The sequence below is a fragment of the Schistocerca serialis genome, chromosome 6 (genome assembly GCF_023864345.2).
Source record: "Schistocerca serialis cubense isolate TAMUIC-IGC-003099 chromosome 6, iqSchSeri2.2, whole genome shotgun sequence".
Classification (NCBI taxonomy): domain Eukaryota; kingdom Metazoa; phylum Arthropoda; class Insecta; order Orthoptera; family Acrididae; genus Schistocerca; species Schistocerca serialis.
In genome coordinates, this window is record NC_064643.1 from 390,240,826 (window position 1) to 390,261,741 (window position 20,916).

The following is a 20,916-nucleotide window of genomic DNA, read 5'->3' on the forward strand; positions in this document are numbered from 1 at the left end:
ATCTGTGCTCAGGCAAAAATCCTTCAGTGTATCGGTGTGACTAAGCATATTTGCATTAACTAATGCTGCTTTTTTCATCCAAGAAATGGGATATGATGATACACAAAAAGTTTCACGTGGGTAAACATCCATTTTGTACTGATAATCCTTGATAACTCTGGGTTGTTTTCCATACTTAAATGACAGATCTGTAAGTTCCTGTTCATTTAAGGTGCTGGACTCACTCATCTTTTGCTCTACCATTTCATAGTTTACATCTGATTCTGGCACTTGTTAATTATAGTGAGCATTTAATACAGTAGGAAATACAAATTGAAATGTCATATCAGACTCCTCCTTCTGCTTGACCTTCTTGTCAGACGTTTTTGGTAAATCGACAGAAAATACCTGTTCGTTTACACTGAAGTAGCATTTTCCACTTTCTATGTCTATTTGCATTTTATAAGTTCTAAACGTGTCCATCCCAATCAAACAATTTACTATTAATCTGTCAATGAGGAGAAAATTACATTTGACAGTAAAGCGTTCTATTTTCAATGGAATAAGTGCTCCTAACTTCTCTACTTTTGATTTGTTTCCAGTGGTCGTCTGTATTCTACATTTCTGCACTGGGAATGTAGGAATTTTTCCTCTTTTCTTTAACTCTCAGAAAAATTCAGATTCTAGAACTAAGTGTACTGCCATGTCAAATATCATTGTTTTTATAACTGCCTGTATCTGCTCTTTATACAAGTTTTCTTGAATTTCCTTCTTGTGTTGTGTTATGGCAATTCGTATCATTGGCTGTGTGTGACCATATCCATGCGAATTCATATTGGTAGTTGCAATATTATAATTTGCGCTATTATGTTGCCCAAAGGTTGGCTGCGACACAGCACATGGAATTTGCTTGTTGCCGATCGCTTGCCACTGCACTGGCTGGCTGTTACCACTGATAGCCTTGTACTCGCGGACCGTAGTTTGTTAGGACCGTAGTTTGTTTGTCCATTGTAAATGTTCCTGTTATTCTGATAACCTCGCTTAAATCTTTTGTTTGTCCCATGTCCAGTCCCTTTTTGTATGTACTGTGTCGGATGTGGTTGACATGCCTGTTGTGTAGTAACATTATTATTTACAGGTTGGTTTCTAAAGATGGGTCGAGGTGTTTGTTTATCTGCTGATGTATGTTGCCATGGTGCCTCTTCATAAATCAGGTCAATGGAATTCAAAACTGAAAAAAGTACTCAGTGTCGTGTTCTGGTGTGGTTACCTAATTTTTCCCTTTTGTGGGGTGGAAGTCGGCTCTTTAATATCTTCAGTACATCCACTTGTGATATGGGATTGATCCAATATCTGGTTTTATTTTAATACTTTCTGAAATAACCATGCAAGCTTCCATGCTTGCTATTAAATGGAGCTGGATAAAAGACTTCACATCTTAATCTTGGCTTCTGACCAGTACTTGTCTGAGAAAGCACGTTCAAATTGCTTGTAACTGTGACAATATTCTGCCATTTCAGTGCCCACAAAAGAATGTCACCTTGGGTGTAACCAACAACAAATATTAGATTTTGAACCTCTGTCCAGTTACGCAGAAATACATTGTGGAGCACACTGATAAAAACTACCAGGTTTATCCACTTTCCATCTGCCAAAAATGTGGGAAACTGCCTATGTCTAAGCAACCCTTCACCAGTGAAGGTAGATGTCAAACAAGGTACTTGGTACTGGTGTGTTGTTATAAGTGTGCGGAGCACTGTGTGCCAATTTGCATGTGTTGTAGGTACTGCTGTAGGTAAATTACGAATTTTACAATCTTCACTTGCACTTGCTATTGGGTTTGTGACAAGATGTGGATAACTGCTACATCCATCCATCTTGGGTGCAGGTAGTTGAATATTTTACTTCATTTGATGATTTAGTTTCCCTTTTCTTCATGGCCTCTTCTACCACGTCTACATATATTTTGTATTTAGATACTACCTTCTGTGATAATGTATTACTTTGAGCTAAGGTACCTGCTTCTGCTCCTTTAGTTATATCGTCTAAATTTTTCACTATCTGAGTTCTTTCTCTTTTGGCACATTCAGACTCTAATTCCAAGCTTTCTACTCCTAATGTTAGCTACTCTATTGCCAATGGTAAAACTTCATAGCAGTTGTGTAGCTTGTTAAGTGTAGTGGTCACCTTCTTTATACACTCCTGGAAATGGAAAAAAGAACACATTGACACCGGTGTGTCAGACCCACCATACTTGCTCCGGACACTGCGAGAGGGCTGTACAAGCAATGATCACACGCACGGCATAGCGGACACACCAGGAACCATGGTGTTGGCCGTCGAATGGCGCTACGTGCGCAGCATTTGTGCACCGCCGCCGTCAGTGTCAGCCAGTTTGCCGTGGCATACGGAGCTCCATCGCAGTCTTTAACACTGGTAGCATGCCGCGACAACGTGTACGTGAACCGTATGTGCAGTTGACGGACTTTGAGCGAGGGCGTATAGTGGGCATGCGGGAGGCCGGGTGGACGTACCGCCGAATTGCTCAACACGTGGGACGTGAGGTCTCCACAGTACATCGATGTTGTCGCCAGTGGTCGGCGGAAGGTGCACGTGCCCGTCGACCTGGGACCGGACCGCAGCGACGCACGGATGCACGACAAGACCGTAGGATCCTACGCAGTGCCGTAGGGGACCGCACCGCCACTTCCCAGCAAATTAGGGACACTGTTGCTCCTGGGGTATCGGCGAGGACCATTCGCAACCGTCTCCATGAAGCTGGGCTACGGTCCCGCACACCGTTAGGCCGTCTTCCGCTCACGCCCCAACATCGTGCAGCCCGCCTCCAGTGGTGTCGCGACAGGCGTGAATGGAGGGACGAATGGAGACGTGTCGTCTTCAGTGATGAGAGTCGCTTCTGCCTTGGTGCCAATGATGGTCGTATGCGTGTTTGGCGCCGTGCAGGTGAGCGCCACAATCAGGACTGCATACGACCGAGGCACACAGGGCCAACACCCGGCATCATGGTGTGGGGAGCGATCTCCTACACTGGCCGTACACCACTGGTGATCGTCGAGGGGACACTGAATAGTGCACGGTACATCCAAACCGTCATCGAACCCATCGTTCTACCATTCCTAGACCGGCAAGGGAACTTGCTGTTCCAACAGGACAATGCATGTCCGCATGTATCCCGTGCCACCCAACGTGCTCTAGAAGGTGTAAGTCAACTACCCTGGCCAGCAAGATCTCCGGATCTGTCGCCCATTGAGCATGTTTGGGACTGGATGAAGCGTTGTCTCACGCGGTCTGCACGTCCAGCACGAACGCTGGTCCAACTGAGGCGCCAGGTGGAAATGGCATGGCAAGCCGTTCCACAGGACTACATCCAGGATCTCTACGATCGTCTCCATGGGAGAATAGCAGCCTGCATTGCTGCGAAAGGTGGATATACACTGTACTAGTGCCGACATTGTGCGTGCTCTGTTGCCTGTGTCTATGTGCCTGTGGTTCTGTCAGTGTGATCATGTGATGTATCTGACCCAAGGAATGTGTCAATAAAGTTTCCCCTTCCTGGGACAATGAATTCACGGTGTTCTTATTTCAATTTCCAGGAGTGTAGTATTACATATGTGGTTTTGATTTGCTCTTATACTGCTGTTCGTGTCAGAGATTTTCTGTAATTTACCTCCTATGTGTTGTGGATTTTCACTACTGGAACCTATCTTTTCGTTCACATCATCAATACTTTCTTTAACATCATAAATAACCTCCTGTTTTAATTGTTTTTTTTTTTTTTCATTTCTTTTAAATTTTCAGATAGCTCTGTGTGTAGAATTTTTGTCAGATCACTGAATTTTTGTGTGACACTGTTTTGGAAATCTTCCAACACCTGTTTTTGTTCTGTTTTGAAATCCGAAAAACCTTGTCACAAATCGTTACATATTGTTTATTTATTTAGCCCTTCAAATCCTACATGTATACAGTACATACAAGAATATTGGACATGGTTAGATCTTTACAAGATAAAATACAGTTTGTATTGCATTCCTAAGGACTAGATATTTATGTAATTTAGCAAAGAATCATATATACAACAAACATTAGAGGCAACATAAAAAGTAGGATATTCATAATGCATCTTTATTTTTGTTGTTTGGTACCTTGATACTCTGTCAGACTGTAAAAGCAATGATAAATTAAATATGCCTTTAGTTTAGCCTTAAAACTACTTAGTTCACTTACTGATTTGATATGGTTAGGCAGATAATTGTAAATTTTTATCCCACTAACCTTGCATCCCTTTTTGGCACAATGATGTTCTCACCTGTTTCATATGAAGAACACATTTTCATCTTGTTCTGTATGCATGTATATCTTCATTTTTATTAAGATATCTGGGTGTCTATCAACACATTGTTTGATGAAAACTGATGTTTCGTAGATAAAAATGCAATGAAGAGGAATAACTGACAGTTTTTTTGAATATGGGTCTGCATGATTTCCTATTGTTTACCCCTTCAATAATTCTTAATATTCTCTTTTGCATCCTGAAAATTTTAAAACTTGTTGTTGCACTGCCCCAGAAGATTATGCAATATTTAATTACAGAATGCACATAGGAATAGTATAAATTTAACAGGCTGGCTTTGCTGCAAAAAGTTTTTAAGGTCATTATCATGTAGCAGGTTTTGCTTAGTTTTCTTTGCAAATATTCAGTATGTAACTCCCTTTTTGTGTTGTTCTGGAGCCAGACTCCCAGAAATTTTGAACTGTCAACACTTTCAAGAACTCTGTACCTTAGTTCTATTTTTATGTTTGGGCGGTGCCTTCCTTTTAGATTATACACTGCTGCTGTCTTTTCTTTGTTTATAAGTAACTTATTATAGCTGAACCACTGTTCTACACTGTTCATAGTTTGGATAGAGAAGTCTTTTAGTTTTTCTTCTGTTTTCCCACTAATAAGGAAGCTTGTACCACCTGAAAACTGGAGGTTAATTTGGCAATACTTGTTGTACATAAGATCATTGACATAGAGGAGAAACAGAATGGGTTCTAATACTGATCCTTGAGGGACACGGTATTTCACATTTTCACATCCTGAGTGGTAGTAGCTGTTTTTGTTATGGTCAGTATACTGCACTTCAACAACCTGTTTGTGATCACATACGTATGTCCTGAGACACTCATTGGGTATATGTCTTATTCCTAATTGGTCAAGCTTCTGCAGTAGGGCATTGTGGTCAATGTCGTCGAAAGCTTTGGATAAATTAGGACATATGCCAGTCACAAACTCACTCACGTCCAGTTTAGCATACATTTCATTAAGAAATTAAAATATTGCACTTTCAGTTGAATAGTCATTCCTGAAACCATGCTGTGAGGGAGAGAGAATTTTATTTTTATTTGGGTGTTCCATCAATTCCACATGAGTACCCTGTCCCTGTTTTCAAGATTTTTATAACTGATAAAATTTCTTTCTCTTGTTATTGGATGATGTGGGTGATATTTTGTTGTGTTCTTCCAGTCCACTCACCAACTGTTCACTTATGTTTGCAAAATATTTGTTGAAGGTCTCGGCAATTTTTGTTTGGCAAGAAATTATTTGTCCTTCGTAATATAAGTCAATATTTTTATATTGTTTGGTTTCACTTGTTGTTTGTTTTTTTGTAACTTCCCATATAGCTTTAGATTTCTTTTTGGATTTTCAATGTATTTGTCATTTGCCATTGCTTTAGCTTTCCTGATGGCATTTTTGAGGATCCTCTTGTAATTCTTCAGGTACAAATGAAATTCATGAGGCATGTTCTGCGTCTTAGATATACACTGTGTAATGTTCTTTTCTCTGTGCAAGAGATTCTAATATCTGTTGTAATACATTTGTTCTTTTTGAAGTTAGGTTGATTTTTTTTTTTTTTTAATGGAAATGCAGCTTCAAAGTAGGACATGAAGATTTCCATAATTTTTTCAAACTTTTTGTTCGTAATTTCACAAGTAAACACTTTATATCAGGTTTCTTCACTTAGTCTCTTTATAAAAACGTTTATTTGTTTGTTAGAGAATTTTCTTGGTTGGTTTCTTTTTTTTTTTTTTTTGTTTTTTTTACTTGTTCCTCTTTATCATTTGTTTTGATTGGGGTGTTTTAAGCAATAAGCTGCGCATAGAGATCACTGAAGCTAGTATTAAGATTTCCGGCACAGAAATTGTGATTTACCTTTGTGTTTATGAATATCTGATCAATTGCTGAGCTTGTTGTAGGTGTAACTCTTGTAGGAGGATCTATTGTGGCTTTTATGTTACATGTTTCCAGTAGGGCCATTAAGCTTTGCTGGTCTTCTGAGATTTCTTGAAAATCAGTATTAAAATCCCCACATATGATCACTGTTTTGTTGAAGTTTTTTATAGTATTTGAAGCTGCTTCTAGTTGATGACAGAAATTATTTAAGTTTCCATCATGGCTCCTATATACACAGACGATTATTAATTTTAATGCAGAGAGTTCAACTGCGGGTATCGGTACTTCAAAAACTTTCTCTTCACTTAACAGTTCAATGGGTTTTATGTTAGAATAATCAATACCAGTTTTAACAAACATACATGACCCTCCCCATGACTGGATGTAATTCTAGAGAATGATGATGAAAGATTGAAGACTGCAAGTTCTGTGACTGACATTGCAGCTTTAGGTAGCCAGTGTTCAGTTATACACATTACAGAAGCGTTATTTAGCTCATCAGTAAATAAAATTTCAAGTTCATTTAATTTGTTTAGCAATGACTGGTCATTTTGATGAGTCAGCATGAAATTAAGAGATTTGTTAGACTTTGGCATATTGTTAGACTTCTGCATATTTAATTGATCACTTACATTTACCTTTCAATAAAAAATCATTCAGGTGTACTGGAACTACTGAATTTCTTTTCCCTACTGCACTTATTCTTCTGTTATGATCATTCAGGTGTACTGGAAGTACTGATTTTCTTCTTTGTCTGGCTCCCCTGTCAGTTATTCAGCTGCTCCAGTTGTTGATTCTGCTGCTGATCCTACTGTTGATGATTTTGCTGCTGGTGTTAGAGCTGGGTCTGCAACTGGTGAAGCTGTTACAGCATTCGTTGTTGTTACTGTGCCTGAATATTGGAGGCACCTTGTTTCTTTTCTTGTTATTGATGTTGGTGAATGAGGTCTTGCTGGCGTTGTTTCCTTCGAATATTGGGGAGGCCAATCCAGGATGATTTTGTTTTTGAGTGTTTGATGCCTCTTGTTGACAATTTCTTTAATTTTTCCGACTCGCAGTTTTTCCCCATGTTGTTAACGCGCAATCCATGTAATGTGTTGAATCTGCGCCCAATATTGTTAACATTTACGACTTCTACATTTCTGAAATGTTTGCAAAGTAATGGAATTTGTTTGTTGGCATTGATTATTTCTTATTTACACTTGACCAAGACGGTAAGTCAAGCTGATGTGGGATGTTCAGCACTAAAACAATTGCGTGTGTGTCAACTGTCCTAAGCACCTTTTTAGTTCTTCTTTTGCTTTGTGAGTTTCGTTATCGTACACGTCATTTGATACATCAAATAGCACAACAGAATTTTCAGAGAATAAGTCAGCAACGTCTGTGAATCGTAAATGCTTGCAGACTTCCGAAATAGAAGCACCAGGCTTTATGTAACGATTGTTTGTACAACGGACTGACCTTTCAGAATGCCAGAAAGTCCAAGACCACTGTCTGCCATCACAACTACGTTTCTTCGTTTACGTTTTTCTGCATGTTTAGAAGGGGCGCCAGCGTTGTAGTCAAAACATTTAGTATGAGCGCTGGACAAACACTTAATACAGTCACGCAAGTGTTCAGGTTTTTCAGACTCATTTTCTTTCATAACAGTAATTGAGTTGCTAGGCATTCTTTCGGATTCCGCGTATTTCGTTTCATATTCAGGTCAGAAATTAGTTTTATCACGTGCACAATGTTTCTTATCTTGCACAGTTGATTGCACACTAAATCTGCTTGTGGACACAATATTAGGTTCATATAATAAGCTTCGTTGCAATGTGGCACTTTGTTTTCCATTTTGCCTGGAATTTCGAGGTTATTGTGAGGCAATTTTGCTGTCGGTTCACACTTTTCGGATGTAAGATTTTTAGTTCGCTCATCAGAATATTAATGGTTAATTGCAGACTACTTAAACGATCATTTAACTTCCTGATTTCATCACTACAATTCGTGCACACGCTGTTTTTATCGGTATAATTTTAACTTTTTTTCACATGAACACTCTGTATATTAACACTAGCCCCATCCTGTTGATCTCTTGTGTTCAAGTTACTGAGCTGCTATGTAACTGTTTTGAAATTCGTGTTCATATCATGGTATTTGGTGTTCATATCCTTCACAGTTGTCAGTGATTGTTGTAACAGCGCATTGGGGTACTATTATCGTTGTTGTTCGCTGTACTTTGCACGTTAATACTCGGATTGCCGACATTTGGTGTACATACTTTCTTCGCATAATATCATAGAGTAAATTTCTCTGGAGTGAGCATTCACATGCGCAGAACAGATTTTGTGTTGTCAACATACATTGCCAGCCTGGTCACGTGTTCTCGGGATCGTGTGTTTAACTGTATAGCGCCCTATATATTTGGAATGTCACTACATCCCTAGTACTCTCTCTCTCTCTCTCTCTATTCGTTTAGTCGGTTCCGACTCTTCGTGACCCCATGAACCAAATCACGCCACTTTTTCCTGTCTTGCACTTTCTCCCGTAGACCTTCCAGGTTGGAACACATTGCTTCTGTGATGCCATCGATCCATCTCATCCTCTGACGTCCTCTTCTTCTAGTTCCTTCAATCTTCCCCAACATTAATGTTTTTTCCAGCGAGGCATGCCTTCGCATTGTGTGTCCAAAGTAGGTCAGCTTTTGTTTTAAGATTAGACCTTCCAGGGAGAAATCTGGTTTAATTTGCTCCAATATTGATCTGTTGGTTCTCTTTGCAGTCCATGGAACTCTAAGAAGTTTCCTCCAACACCACAATTCGAAGGAGTCAATTCTTCGCTGTTCAGCCTTTCTAATGGTCCAGGTCTCACATCCATACATCACAACTGGAAAGACCATAGCCCTCACACATACGGATCTTTGTTGCTAGTGTTATATCTCTGGACCTTATAACCTTGTCAAGGTTTGACATCGCCTGTCTACCGAGCAACAGGCGTCTCCGGATTTCATGGCTGCAGTCACCGTCAGCAGAGATCTGGGAACCGAGATAACTGAATGTGGTCACTACCTCCATGGTTTCTCCTGCTATATCCCACAAATTGGTAGGTGTAGTTGCCATAATTTTCGTTTTCTTCACATTCAGCATAAGATCAGCCTTTTCACTTTCGTCTTTCACCTTCAGTAAGAGTGTTCTCAAATCTTCTTCACTTTCTGCCAATAGGATCATATCATCTGCGTACCTGAGGTTGTTTACATTTATTCCAGCTATTTTAATTCCTGTTTCTCCTTCATCTAGCATCGCATTCCTCAAGACATGTTCTGCATACAGATTGAATAAGTACGGTGACAGTATGCAGCCTTGCCGGACCCCTTTCTGAATATTTATCCATTTCGTTGTTCCATACATAGTTCTCACCGTGGCTTCTTGGTCAAGGTATAAACTCCGTATCAGATGAATGAGGTGATCTGGTACACCCATGTTTTTCAGTACGTTCCATAATTTGTTGTGATCGACGCAGTCAAAGGCTTTGGCGTAGTCAATAAAGCAGAGGTACACATCTTTCTGGAATTCTCTCGCTTTTTCCATAATCCACTGAATGTTAGCAATTTGATCTCTAGTTCCTCTTCCTCTCCTAAATCCAGCTTGTTCTTCTGGCAGCTCTCGATCTAGATATTGGCGAAGTCTATTTTGTACGATTTTGCTAGCATGTGAAATAAGTGCGATTGTTCGGTAATCTGAGCATTCTTTAGAACTTTTCTTCTTTGGAATGGGGATGAATACTGATCTTTTCCAGTCTTCTGGCCAATGCTGTGTGATCCATATTTTTTGACATATTGAGTGCAACACTTTCACTGCATCCTTTCCAGTGACTTTAAACAATTCTGCTGGTATTTCATCATGTCCACTAGTTTTGTTATCAGCCATATTTTCAAGGGCCCACTGGATTTCGCTCTCCAAAATATCTGGCTCTAGTTCTAAATTAACATTAACATCAGCAGTAGGAGCCCTGTCATGATGCAGTTCTCTCTTGTATAGGTCTTCTACATATTCTGCCCATCTTTCCTTAACATCCTCTGCTTCACTCAGATCTTTCCCGCTTCTATCTTTTATCATTCCAATTTTTGCCTGGAATTTTCCTTTAATTTCTCTAATTTTCTTATAAAGATCTCTTGTCTTCCCCATTACGTTACTATCTTCAACTTCCTTGCACTGTTCATTAAAGAATATATTTTTATCTCTTCTAGCTAATTTCTGAAAATCTTTATTTAATTCAAACATAGCTGATCTATCTCCCTTGATTTTTGCTTTCCTTCGTTCTTCTGCAACTTACAGTGCCTCAACTGATAGCCATCTAGCCTTCTTACTGTTCCTTTTCTTGGGAATGTGTTTCTCTGCGGCCTCCTTGACAGTATTAGCTACTTCTGTCCACATCTCTTGCGAGCTTTTGTCCTCCAGCTGTAATACATTAAATCTGTTTTGTACCTCTGCAGCATAGTCGGAGGGTATAGAGTTAAGGTCGTATCTGCAAGTTGGGATACTTTTTGGTACATTCTGAAGTTTCAGCCAAAATTTTGCAATCAGGAGCTCATGATCTGATCCGCAGTCAGCCCCAGGTCTTGTTGTAGCTGACTGAACCGCGCTCTTCCACCTCTGATTACAAAGTATGTAATCAATTTGGTTCCGGTGTTGGCCATCTGGCGAAGTCCAGGTATATAGGCGTCGTTTTGGTAGTTGAAACAGTGTATTAGTAATTATCAATGAATTTTCTTGGCAGAATTCTAGGAGTCTCTGTCCAGCTTCATTTGTTGTACCAAGACCATATTTCCCTGTTATACCTTCTACAGCTTCATTTCCCACTTTTGCATTCCAATCTCCAACTATGAAGACGATATCCTTTTTTGGTGTTGACAGTAGTAATTCTTGTAAATCTCCATAGAACTGGTCAATAATTTCCTTTTCAGCATCGGTTGTTGGTGCATAAACTTGAATTACTGTGATGTTGAGGGGCTGACCTTGAAGTCTGATGGACATCATTCTATCATTTTTATATTTGCATCCCATCACAGCTTTTCTCACTTTATCACTAACTATGAAGGCTACTCCATTACTTCTGTTGTTATCGTGCCCAGAATAATACACCATATGGCCATCCGAAGCAAATTCTCCCATGCCAGTTCACCTCATTTCACTTATTCCCAATTTGTCGATGTTAATTTTCTCCATTTCTCTTTTCACTATGTCTAGTTTTCCTTGATACATGGATCTTACATTCCATGTTCCTATGCAGTGCTTCTCTTTGCACCATCTTACTCTTCGTGAAGCTCCTCTCAACCTGGTTCCCCCCGGAGATCCGATCGGGGAACTTGAAACTCCGGAACATTTTGAGCTGAGCGAAGCCATGGGGTTTTCTTGGGATAGTTCAGTGGTGGTTTCCCGTTGCCTTCCACTGTCCTCCAACTCCTATCTGCTCACCGACTCAGTTTCCCGCCGGGGGTTGGTTACCCAACCTTCCGCTGAGTTGCTCGGCTTAACAGGGGCACCACGTGTAGGTAGGAAGTTGGAGAATTGAGGTGACAGAGGCTGTGAGAACTCTCTTGCTGAGTTCTTGTAATCGCGTATCACCCCCATTTTATGCCAGAGTCTCATGATGTCTGCAGAGACCCCCCCAGGTCATTTCCTGGGCCCACATCCCTAGTACAGACGGATTCTTTTCGTACGTGTCGTGGATTATTTATATATGTTGTGCAGACATTTTAACAGTATCCATTTGCTATCGGGAATAAACCAGCTACGTAAATTTTAAGGGCAAGTGATATTGCATTCTGCTTCTTTGCGATAGGTGTCACAATTCAGATGGACTCGATTTTTGGTAGTTTTCGGTATGTTACGGCACTTTATAGTATTATCGAGCCTGACGTACATTTTTGCAGTTATAGTCTTGCAAAACGACAGTACGCTAGTACTTTTGCAAGTGTCCGAAAAACACCTAATTTACCACACATTAGCCATTATGTCCCTGCTAATTCGTCCTTTTTTCTGCTATTTCTGCTTATTTATTTTCTCGTTTTTTCGACCTAAAGCCAATTTTTCTTACTTGTGACACTTTGAAGTATTCATTTAACGCATTTTATTTACTTGCTCCCAGTTCATTTAATAAATAGTAGACTGTGTAATCTATATACATAATCGACAAGTCATTGGTAAATGCATGGAGGATAGTATTTGCTGAAACAACTAACTATTACCTTTCCTGTTCCACTAGCAAATTTACGAGATGAAGCGATTGTTTGTAAGCTTTTGTATGAGCCGTAATATCTATTATAGAGTCATAAAATCGTTGAAAAATAGGTCGACAGAATCAAGCCTTAATTGTAATGCATCCCGAAATTTTTAATGTATACAGTGTCTCTTACTAATATGATAACTATAATTAGAGCTACATGGTATGTACGCATGAGAAGTTACTATCCCTCCTTTCACATATTTTTCTTTGCATCCGTAGCAACAACAGTAATTCACCATCGCTATTACACTCACAACAAACGGTTAAATACAAAAAACTCTTGATATTAACGGTGAAATACAAAAAAAACTATTGATATTATAAACTTCAAACGCTGCAGAAAGCACACACTCACAGCGAAGTTCCGAAAACACATGACAATCCTGGTTAAATGTTGACAACATGCGCAGAACGCAATGCTCACTCCAGAGATATTTTCTCTATGCATAATACACTTCTGTTTCAGTTCCTCTGTTTTGTTTGGCAGCGAAATATTGCTTCGGGCGAGGCGTGAAATAGTCTTATCGATAGTCATCATGGTATCGTCACAGTCTAACATAATAGACTGTGGTATCGTCATAGTTTGTCCACAGTCTAACATGTTAGTCTGCGGTTTGTCTGTGTATCAGTGCTGTCATTTGTTACATCTGTGAAACTTATCATAGAGTAAATATTTGCTCCACAGTCTTACATAACAGTTGGGACACTTCGCCTAACGAAACCTAGGTGGCGTTGCTTCGCCTCGATTTTGTTGCCAGCAGCGCCCCAAGCGGCCAGTAGGTTGAACTGTGAGTTTGGCGCGGTCGTGAAAGCGAATAGTGATCGTTTATTTTGATGTATACAATGGTTTTTACCATCGGGAGCATTTGTAGCGCAATAAATTGCAGCAGCAACAGGAAGAAGACACCAACGCCGTGTTTTTTTAGGTTTCCTAAGGATCCTGAGAGGTAAATACCATCATGTTTCTAAACGATATCGTCAGGATTCACTTGCAAGCTGTATGTGTATAAACGATGACTGTTTCATTTTAGGAGCAGAAAATGGCTAGTTAATAGCAGACGAGAAGACCTTATGAAGAAAGACCCAGTTTACCTGTATAATAATATTAGGTTTTGTTCGCTACATTTTGAACAAAACCAGTTCATGAACGCAGACAATAACAAACTCGTGTGGAATGCAGTACCGACACAGTTTGACATTCCAAATAAGCCACCTCAGCTGACGATGAAGAGGAAGCTGCCACAAAGATTCGACAGTTAGTCTAAAGCTGTAAAACAGTCCTATGACACAGAAGCAGCCAGTTCAACTCTCCATGTATCAGTGCCAGATTTGTGTGAATCATCAACACAGACCTGCTTTGACGATGAAGTGGTTATATTAAGTGCAGCTGTTCGTGTCTTACAAAAGTGTGTGAAGTGTCAGAATGTGCAGATCGCTAGACTTTGACCGAAACTATTATGGGACAAGGAAAATGCCTACAGACAGATTGTTTGAAAATTATTCAAATATTTGGTTTTTCGTGAAATGTAATGTAATCAGCTCATTATAATGTTTTCAGTATATTTCTCCCACTATTTGGCAGTTGCTTGTCCCACTTAGAATAATATAAAGATGAAGGTCGTACTTGTGGCAACAGGTGACGATGACAAACACAGTAGGCCTACAGAACGATAAACGAGCTGTCGATCGCTTTTGCATGTAGAGGGAGACGTAGCAGCTCTGGGCAAATTGAAAGCAAACTCATAATAGGGGGAGACTTCAATGCCAAACACCCTGACTGGAATTCTAGAGTAACCTCCAGAGCAGGCGCCAAGCTGCAACAACTAGCGCGCACCCACCACTTCGAAACATGGGGTCCAGTCGAGCCCACACATTTTCCAAAAAATGGAAGCAGGCCCAATGTGTTAGACATAGCTTTCAAGAGGAGGATCGCAGGATTTGTGGCCGCAAGGACAATCAACAGAATGTCCTCCGACAACAACCCAGTGATTCTAGAGGTCGATGTAGGAGAATGGGTAGCACTCCCATGGTACCAGATGTCTTACAAACGTACAGACTGGGAGCGATACCAGGAAACTGTCACCTCTGATATCGCTTGCGCTCCGCCACCTACTGCTGAAACAGTAGAACAAGCGCTACAAGACTTAACAGGCACCATCTTGCAGACAGCGGAAGAGGCCACCCCTCCACAAAGGGATGGCCCTCCACCGCTAATACAGCTCCCAGAACACTTGCTAGCTCAAATCCAACATAAGAACAGAGTGGCAAAAGAATGGAAGATCACCAGAAATCAGGCCACCAGGAGGCTGCTCAATCATCTACAGAGAGAACTAAAGGTAGCGCTCAATGAGCACAGAAACCAGCAATGGCAAAACTGCCTCACAGCTCTCAAAGTAGACGATCATACACTATGGCAAGCAACCAAACAGTTTACAAAAAGACACGCTAGGATGCCGCCACTGCACGGCGAGGGGGGACTGGTCTACAGCCATGCTGGGAAGGCCAACGCCCTCGCCGACTCCTTTGAGAAGCAGTTTCAAACGGCAGAACCCCAGGATGAAGAACACGAAGAGGTAGTCAGTCGTCAACTGGCTGTCTTCCTCAATGCTGAGGAGGACCCAGAGGACGAACCATACTTTTTGCCCCAGAGGACGTGGCAAGAGTAGTCAGGTCCCTCCCCACAAAAATGACGCCAGGACACAATAGTGTCACAAACCAGTTAGTCAAAAAACTCCCACCCACAGCGATCACACACCTCGCGAACGTCCTCAACTACACTCCTGGAAATGGAAAAAAGAACACATTGACACCGGTGTGTCAGACCCACCATACTTGCTCCGGACACTGCGAGAGGGCTGTACAAGCAATGATGACACGCACGGCACAGCGGACACACCAGGAACCGCGGTGTTGGCCGTCGAATGGCGCTAGCTGCGCAGCATTTGTGCACCGCCGCCGTCAGTGTCAGCCAGTTTGCCATGGCATACGCAGCTCCATCGCAGTCTTTAACACTGGTAGCATGCCGCGACAGCGTGGACGTGAACCGTATGTGCAGTTGACGGACTTTGAGCGAGGGCGTATAGTGGGCATGCGGGAGGCCGGGTGGACGTACCGCCGAATTGCTCAACACGTGGGGCGTGAGGTCTCCACAGTACATCGATGTTGTCGCCAGTGGTCGGCGGAAGGTGCACGTGCCCGTCGACCTGGGACCGGACCGCAGCGACGCACGGATGCACGCCAAGACCGTAGGATCCTACGCAGTGCCGTAGGGGACCGCACCGCCACTTCCCAGCAAATTAGGGACACTGTTGCTCCTGGGGTATCGGCGAGGACCATTCGCAACCGTCTCCATGAAGCTGGGCTACGGTCCCGCACACCATTAGGCCGTCTTCCGCTCACGCCCCAACATCGTGCAGCCCGCCTCCAGTGGTGTCGCGACAGGCGTGAATGGAGGGACGAATGGAGACGTGTCGTCTTCAGCGATGAGAGTCGCTTCTGCCTTGGTGCCAATGATGGTCGTATGCGTGTTTGGCGCCGTGCAGGTGAGCGCCACAATCAGGACTGCATACGACCGAGGCACACAGGGCCAACACCCGGCATCATGGTGTGGGGAGCGATCTCCTACACTGGCCGTACACCACTGGTGATCGTCGAGGGGACACTGAATAGTGCACGGTACATCCAAACCGTCATCGAACCCATCGTTCTACCATTCCTAGACCGGCAAGGGAACTTGCTGTTCCAACAGGACAATGCACGTCCGCATGTATCCCGTGCCACCCAACGTGTTCTAGAAGGTGTAAGTCAACTACCCTGGCCAGCAAGATCTCCGGATCTGTCGCCCATTGAGCATGTTTGGGACTGGATGAAGCGTCGTCTCACGCGGTCTGCACGTCCAGCACGAACGCTGGTCCAACTGAGGTGCCAGGTGGAAATGGCATGGCAAGCCGTTCCACAGGACTACATCCAGCATCTCTATGATCGTCTCCATGGGAGAATAGCAGCCTGCATTGCTGCGAAAGGTGGATATACACTGTACTAGTGCCGACATTGTGCATGCTCTGTTGCCTGTGTCTATGTGGCTGTGGTTCTGTCAGTGTGATCATGTGATGCATCTGACCCAAGGAATGTGTCAATAAAGTTTCCCCTTCCTGGGACAATGAATTCACGGTGTTCTTATTTCAATTTCCAGGAGTGTAGATTACTCATTCCCGCGAGTTGCCAGCTTGCTGGAAACATGCGGAAGTGGTCGCGATACACAAACCAGGGAAAGACCCTCTATTCCCGCAGCACTACAGGCCGATTAGCCTCTTGCCAACTCTCAGCAAGATCTATGAGCGCCTCCTCCTAAGACCCATACAAGAACATATTACCAGAGAGCAAATTCTGAAGGATTTCCAATTTGGGTTCTGGCAGAACCACTCTGCCCCACAACAGGTCATGAGAATGGTTGAAGCAGCCACAGAGGGCTTCAACCACAGAGGCTACTGTGGGATAGTGCTACTAGATGTAGCCAAAGCCTCTGATTCAGTATGGCATAGAGGGCTACTCTTCAAGTTGTACACACAAGGGTTTCCTGGGAGCATAGTTCAGCTGATCAAGAGCTATCTCACGGATAGGACTTTCTCCGTCAAAGTAGAAACTGCCACCTCCACCAGAAGGCATATTCGTGCTGGGGTGCCACAGGGATCGGTCCTGGGGCCCGTATTGTACAGTTTGTACACTGTGGACACTCCAACGGCTCCCTGGTGCACACTGCACAGTACGCTGACGATACAGCCTTCTACACAAGAAACCTGAACAAGGACCTGGTCATCCGTAGGCTACAAAAGGTTTTAGATGACACAGAAACTTGGGCCCATCGCTGGCGCATCACCATCAATTCTGAGAAGACGCAGGCAATGCTTATTACCCGTAGGCTCGGAAGGCGCGAACCTCCTCAACGTCCCCCCCTCCACCTTCACGTAAATGGAACCCAACTCCCCTGGCGCAGAACTGCCAAGTACCTTGGCGTAACCTTGGACTCTCGTCTTACGTGGAAACCCCACATAGATGAGGTCCACAGGAAGGTCTGCGCCAGAATGTCCATCCTATACCCTATCCTGAACACAACCAGCTCCCTTCCCTGCCCAGTAGCAGTAAATGTATACCAGGCCCTGATCCAGCCAGTAATGGAATATGCGTGCCCTGTCTGGGGATACGCGGCAAAGCAGCACCTGGACAAACTCCAGAGGCTGCAGAACCGTGCCCTCAGAAGGGCACTGCATCTGCCTCTTGGATTCCCCACAGACGACCTGCACGCCGCAGCTGAAATCCTCCCCACATAACACCAATCATCTCGCCTACCTCAGGCAAGTACCAGACACATTCACACCAATCATCACATATAACAGACACCAAAAAACTAGAGAAAAATCAAACACACACGTACACAGGGGAGTAAAAGCCTAAAGGCTACAAACTCCCCCTCACACTTCCCCAAAGAGGGGAAAGTAATAGATGAAAGCAGCAGCTTGTTACATGTGAATCTGTGTGTTTATATTCTTTTGATATCAACATGGTAAGCTGCAATTCTGTCCAATGTCACAAGTGTTTCTTCACGAATGTGTTGTAGCTTGCCACTCTATTCATGGTTTTTGTCCATACTTGCGCTTATTTTAGAATCATTTCTAGAAACATGTATGCCTTCTGATACTACACAAACTCTTGGAGGCAAGAAAATAACTCGAATAATTCAGAAATTACGTAGGAAATGGATGCAAACAAACATTATGCTTACGACGCGTCTGACGTTCACATTACCTGCCGCTTGGAGCGCTAGTGTCTCTTCATCTGTCAAACGGCAACAACTTTCACAGCAGTGAGTGTCGCGACTGTTATGTTACACTATGATTTGCTCTATGATACTTATCTCCAATGTACATCGGCTTTCTGATACCTGTGCGGTTGGCACTTCGTTTTCATTTATCTGTCCATGCAAATCACTGTCATCTTGGCAGATTGCATGATCAACAATGGGTAATTTTTGGTCAATTATTTTGATCGTGCTAGCAATTACAAAAAAAAGCTAAAAACAGTAGAAAAATTTCAGTGCAAATAACTCTTACACATGAAACCTGTAATTTCCAGGGAAATTGCGTATCAATAAATTCCTGCCACTTTGTCGCAGTGTAGTGACACAAACGATTGAAATTTTCGTCTTAATTTACTCCATACTGATGAGCCAAAGTTTGGTGTGACATTTCCTACTAGGGAAACAGTGAGGAAAAAGGAAAGAAATCTAACTACGACAAGAGAGGAGCTACTAAGCGTAGTCATGCAACCTATTGCGCAAATTTCGTTCCTTCTCTGTGTATTCAAGCAGCTCACTTACATCTCCCGTTATTGGATAAACTGGTCATTTTAGTTCTCTGCTCCTCGTTTTCATGTAATACATCTTTTGTTGCACTCGTATTTATGCAATAAGAAAATAGACAAAAAATGAGTTTTTCCTTTATACAATAATGACAAAATTTTTGTGTATGTTCATTTAACATTCGGTAGGAAAAGTCTGTTCATGTTTAGCTATGACTTTGTCCTGGAAAATCGGTCGCCAGTTGTGTGAGTTTTTTTGTTATACTTTTGAATAGCCATGCTGGGAGGCAACACAACAGCTAACACAAACAGTATGAATCGGTATGAAATTTACGTTATGAGGAATAATTACTACTACTTGGAGTACTGGAATTAAAGCATGAATTCTTGTTGAAACTTAATTTGGTGCCATGAACAGTCTTCTACGCAATGTAAGAAAAATACAATGCAACGTACCAGTACTGGTCACATAAATGGTATTTTGTTGCAACTTGGTGCTTAACAAAAGATCAATTACGGGAGAAATTACTGTCTCTTTTTATGATTGCAGGCAAAAGTCATAATTTTTTTATTTTTCTAACACACATATCTGTATGATTTATTATACATATTGTTGACACACGAGAAAAAATTACACTTCCATACGGTAAGTACTTTCAAGCGAGATTGAAACAAAAGTTATTAAAAAAATTGAATATTCTCTTTACATTATTCCTTTGTTACAAAGATAATTTTAAAAGCCTATCTTTGCCATCTTCTGTGGCGATGCACTAATTTCTTATTAATAATGAGGAAAAGAACATTCCTGTAAATTGATATTGGAAGAAAAAAATAAGAAGATATTACACGACTTGTTGCAGCTGAAGTGCATATGCTCAAGAAGAGCTTGCGCGATTACAACTGGATACACATGTCGTTGCCAGTGGAGTCTCGAGTAGTGGATGGTTGGTTGGTTTGTGGGGGTTGAAGGGCCCAGACTACAAAGACCATCGGTCCTCCAGTAGTGGAGTCAGTGTAATTTTGCCGGTATTCACCTGTAGATGTTGAAGACCCTGCGCCAAAATATCATGGCATGAAGTTACAGACTTCTGGAGGCCACCCAAAAGTTCATGGAAGAATGTATACATTTGGAAAGTTCTAAATTTCACTTAATTATTAATTGTTATTTTGATTTCTGTGTTTGTTTAATGTCAATATAATTGAAATTGTTATATTTCCCAATTTTCTGTATGTAGTTCTTTCATTCATTGTTGGAGGTGTTCTGTATTAATAGTGTCAGCTGCAAATAAATGTAATTAATGTAGTCTTTATGAATATGCAGTGCTTTTATCCAGTGTAACACACTATAAACTTCCTCTGGGGCTACAGAGAAAAGTGTTTGGTGATAGGGAACCTCCTTGCCTGCCTCTTCATTCAATTGCACCAAGCAGTGAGCTGTTGCTCAGACTAATCCTCTGGATGATGGTGGTTCGAATCCCCATCTGGCCATCCAGATTTATATTTCTGTGATTTCCCTAAATGGTGTAGTAAGGTGAATGCAAAGATGGTTTCTTTGAAAGGGCACAGTTGATTTTCTTCCCTAATCCTAGCTTATGCTCCACCTCTAATCACCTCATCATTGACAGTTCCGCCCCCAGTAGCTGTGTGATCATCACGACAGAATGTCAGTCCTAAGGGCCCGGGTTCAATTTCCGGCTGGGTCGGAGATTTTCTCCGCTCAGGGACTGGGTGTTGTGTTGTCCTAATCATCATCATCTCTCCCCATTGGCGCGCAAGTCACCGAAGTGGTGTCAAATCAAAAGACTTGCACCAGGCGGACGGTCTACCTGACGGGAGGCCCTAGTCACATGACATCACATCACATCACATCACATCATTGGCAGAATGAAGAAGTAGCCTATATTGAAAGTGCAGCATCCTGAGTATATCAGCAATTGTTGAATCAGTGGCTTATATATTTAGTCTAGTTGGTGATAATTTTTGTGAATGTCATGCACGTTACAGATAGGCGAATACACTGAAGCATCAAAGAAACTGGTATAGATGTGCTTATTCAAATACAGAGATATGTAAACAGGCAG